This window comes from Jatropha curcas, chromosome 5, assembly GCF_041381405.1.
Source record: "Jatropha curcas cultivar XTBG-Jc1 chromosome 5, XTBG_Jcur_1.0, whole genome shotgun sequence".
Taxonomy (NCBI): Eukaryota; Viridiplantae; Streptophyta; class Magnoliopsida; order Malpighiales; family Euphorbiaceae; genus Jatropha; species Jatropha curcas.
Window position 1 is genome coordinate 20,517,974 of NC_143155.1, and position 4,146 is coordinate 20,522,119.

The 4,146-nt window shown below is 31.9% G+C and overlaps 1 long non-coding RNA gene across 1 annotated transcript; it reads right to left on the minus strand.

Annotated features, from left to right (window-relative positions):
• Window positions 1-1,112: 1,112 nt before the first annotated feature.
• On the minus strand, window positions 1,113-3,914 carry LOC149496360 (uncharacterized). The gene is made up of 2 exons (XR_016320982.1): window positions 3,463-3,914; window positions 1,113-2,038 (listed from the first exon to the last, which is right to left on the minus strand). It is a non-coding gene; the product is annotated as an uncharacterized LOC149496360 (long non-coding RNA).
• Between the last annotated feature and the right edge of the window lie 232 nt (window positions 3,915-4,146).

Consider the following 4,146-nt stretch of genomic DNA (forward strand, 5'->3'; position numbering starts at 1 on the left):
TTTTATTATATTGGGCCATGTATTTCAAGAAAAAATGGATATGATTTAAGTTTATATTTTATTATATAGCGAATTATAGGTGATGTATTTTATTTTTATATTTTGTAGTGAATTTTTTAGGTTTTTATAAAATATTTAAAAAAAAAAACTGCAGAACGATCTCGTGGTTTGTAAAATACAACCAGTCCATTCTTGTTTTTTAAGAAATAAATTAAAATGTCTTTATAATTTAATTCTATCAAACTATAAGGTCATTTCATCTAACTTTTAGATCTTTTTCATTAAGCACCTTGTGAATTGACGAAGATACCCCTTTTATTTTTTAAAAATAAGATACAGACTAGTTGTATTTTTTAAACTATAGGCTTGCATAATTTTTCTAGTATAATATTTTAATATATTTGTTTTGATATCTGTATTTTTTTATTAACTTAATAGAAAAAATACAAAAATTAGATAGAACGATCTAACAGTGTAACAGAAGTAAAAATAGAAGTAAAATATAGAGACAAATTAGTATATTCTAAAAAAAAAAAAAAAAACAGACTAGTTGTATCCCGTAAACGTATTGTAATTTTTTCCTTTTTTTTTAAATGGCAATTTTTCCCATTTTTAATTTTTACATAATTAGCTTATAACATTCATCATTAAATTAAATTTATATTGTTTATGAATGATATACATTTATATCATTTACAATTATATTAGGTTAACAATTGAATAATAAATTAAATTTGTAAGTTTGACTTTATTTTATATAATATAATGTTAAATTTTATTATTATATAAAAAATACATAATGTGTAAAATATTAAAGGTCAAATATATATAATAAAAAATTAATTTAAATTAATTCAAATATCTCATTTACCAAATAATATTAACCATTCAATAATAAAGTCTTAACACTATTTTTTTAATCAGTAAAAATAAACTGATGATTTAGATTCATCATTTGGCCTAAACTAATGTCACGACCCGTTTCCATGCGCCGGACCGGCACTAGGGCCTAGGTAAACTTAAGGCCCCTGAGGCCCGTAGTAAACCTGAATCACTAATATCTATTATCTCAATATAATATTTAAAACATTCAGCCTATATTTATAGAAAAATAAACCTCAAGATTCTATTAAATTTCAGCCCAAATTTATCAGTTACAATATTTCCACAGTTCGGGCCCAATTAACGATACATCACATTTTTAATATGGGCTCACATAATTATATCGTCTATGTTAATACACGACTAATTATACACAAATTCTACAACTGCGGAGTTCACTAACAGATGTATACAGATAAGTCTTCAGACATTTATCTACTTAATATATCAACATTAAGATTAAAGAATTTCTTTTTAACAGTGAAGGAGCAGAGTTATAGCTGGGATTTAGAAAATGCTACTTCCTGGAAGATTTAAATAAGAGATGTGAGTTTATTAATGAATAATAATTATTGCACCACACATGCATTCACACAAATGTATAAATATATCAATCTAGTCATCCGACTAGTTATATGCTCACACAGCCAGTCACACAAATGGCATATCACCAGCACTCACAATTATTAACATCTTCATATAATCACATCACGTGGAAATTGATCAGTGGCGTCACCGAAACTTCGATGAGCCGTCCTCCCACATGGCTCATCCACTCACGTGTGCACCAGGGAGCCGATCCCCCATACTGGCCGACCGGTTTAATCCTCACTTGACCAGCCCTCTCATTGTTTTTCTATCATCTTTTTTCTTTTTCATACCAACAGGAGGCAACCCGGTGGTCTCCATCCAATCTAAATCATTAAGCGCTCACAACAGAAGGCCACCCTGCGGGCTGCGATCAAATCTAGACTGTCCGGTGCGCAACGACGAGAAGCCAACCCATGGTTAACGGTAACGGTAACGGTAGGTGCACACGGGGGCGCCGATCTCCCATTTACCCAGCTAAGGATCCATATAACGGTAACGGTATATAACGGTAACAGTAATCAGGATCCATAAAACGGTAACGGTCTCACAAACCCATGGTGACCCACTGCATCCCAATTCCACACAAACAAAGAACAGCAATATCACAACACAATTAATCAAGTATTGCAATTAAATGCAAGCATATTAATCAATTAAACATCGTAATGCAATGCACAATTAGACATCCAAAATCAAATGCAAATAAATAAGTGAATAGTGTTAACAATAAACAACAATAATAAAATAATTAATAATAATAATAATAATAAACAATAATAATGAAAATAAATAAATAAATAATGGAATACTTAAATGAATAATAATGATAATAAATAAATAGTTAGAGTACTTTATTTATTATGTATCAAATTATAAAATTTATCTAAATAAACTTAGTAATTATATTGTTAATTAAAACTAGTCTAAGTTCTATCGAAATTTCGGCAGCACCTCCCCTAAAAATTGAACTATCTACCTGCTCAAATATCAGCAATATTATATCCATCAACCATTACACACACAGCCCATCCATCGGGCAATCAAACAAATTAATTTCACTTCCTCCATATAAAGTACTAGTAGAAATATTTAATCACAATACAATACTTTAGCTATTAACAATCCAAGCTTCAAGCATCACCATTGGTTATTTACTACTTGCACAAAAATATCCTTAGCTTTGCTATCATGGATCACACCAACTAACTAATTTCACGCAAGAATTAGATTTACAATCTTAATTGTACCATGTCAAACAATAATCAATAGAAATAATTGAAAATAGCTACTGCTTTTTACCAGAAATTTCTTAGTACTCATAAAACTTTGTCATTAGTACCTTTACACTCACAACAAATTATGAAGGGCACATTCGTTCCATCAACCTAAACATGGTTCAAGCAAAAATCCGTTATTTCCGCTAGCTAAGGCTGTCACTTATCAAAGAAACCTTAAGTATTTGGTTAAACTCACGCATTATACGATGGTTAACCCATTCCAATCAAGAACTCAATTTACAACTTCATTTGCTTCATATCACAGATTTAATTCATGAAATAAACTAAAATGTCTGCTGCCAACCTAAGAAAATCAAGGTTTCTCGATCAAAATCCATACTATAAACACTAGTTGACTCATTTACCAACAAAAACTTAACTTATCATGTCAAATGCCTCATATCAAAGCAAAAATTTTGAGCAAATAGCTAGGTTGGCTGCTACCATATCACAATCATTCTAATTTCTTTCATAGGATCTACAATAAACACCCTAACTTACACATTTCCTTGAAAAATGCAGTTATAGTGTCAATTAATAGTCAAAAATCAGATTTTCCCAACTTTTAGTCGTGTGAATAGTGTTTCAGGAACCAAGTATTTCTCATTCATGATTCTACCAACCCTTTCCTCAAATGAACTATTGAATAAGTTAAATAATTGAAGGAAAAGGGATCATATAGAGCTCACCAAGGTTTTGAATGCGACTTTACCTACTACGAGCTGTGATCGCAGCTTCTTGGTTCGCTGCGCCAGCCAGAACGGGAAGGAGAGAGTGAAGAAGAGAGATCGAAGCTTCTTCGTCGAGAGAGAGAGACTGGAGTCGCCAGTCGAGTGAGATGCGACGCTACTTCCCGATCGAGTCTCCTGTGATAACTGCGTTCGCCAGAAACAAAATGAGGGAGAGAAAGGAATGCCGGAACTGCTGCGGCGAGGAGGCGACGGCGAGGAGGTGCTGGTCTCAGGCAGTCGGAAAAACGAGAGTAGGAGAAGGGGAGGGTAGGTCGACGCTGGAGAAGAAGGACGAAGAAGAAGAAAAGAAATTTTTGGGTTTCTAGACTATTCTGGTTCGATTCGAATCGGTATGGTCCAATTCAATGATTCGGTGTGATTTGCTTGGTTTTGTAATCCGATTTGATTTATTTTGATTCTTTTAGTTAGGTTCTAGAACATTTCCTCGATTTACTAAATAGTAATAATAATAATAATTAATAGCAATAATATTAGATTTTAGAATAATTAATTTATATAGTAATCACACACATATACATATACGTTTTTAATAATTTAGTAATTAGTGCTCCTTATTTACTCTTAAAAATTTCTAAAGGTTCTCCACTTGGCAAATATTTAATAATATGCTTTGGGCTTGAGCCCAACTCCGTAAATTTGGGCTC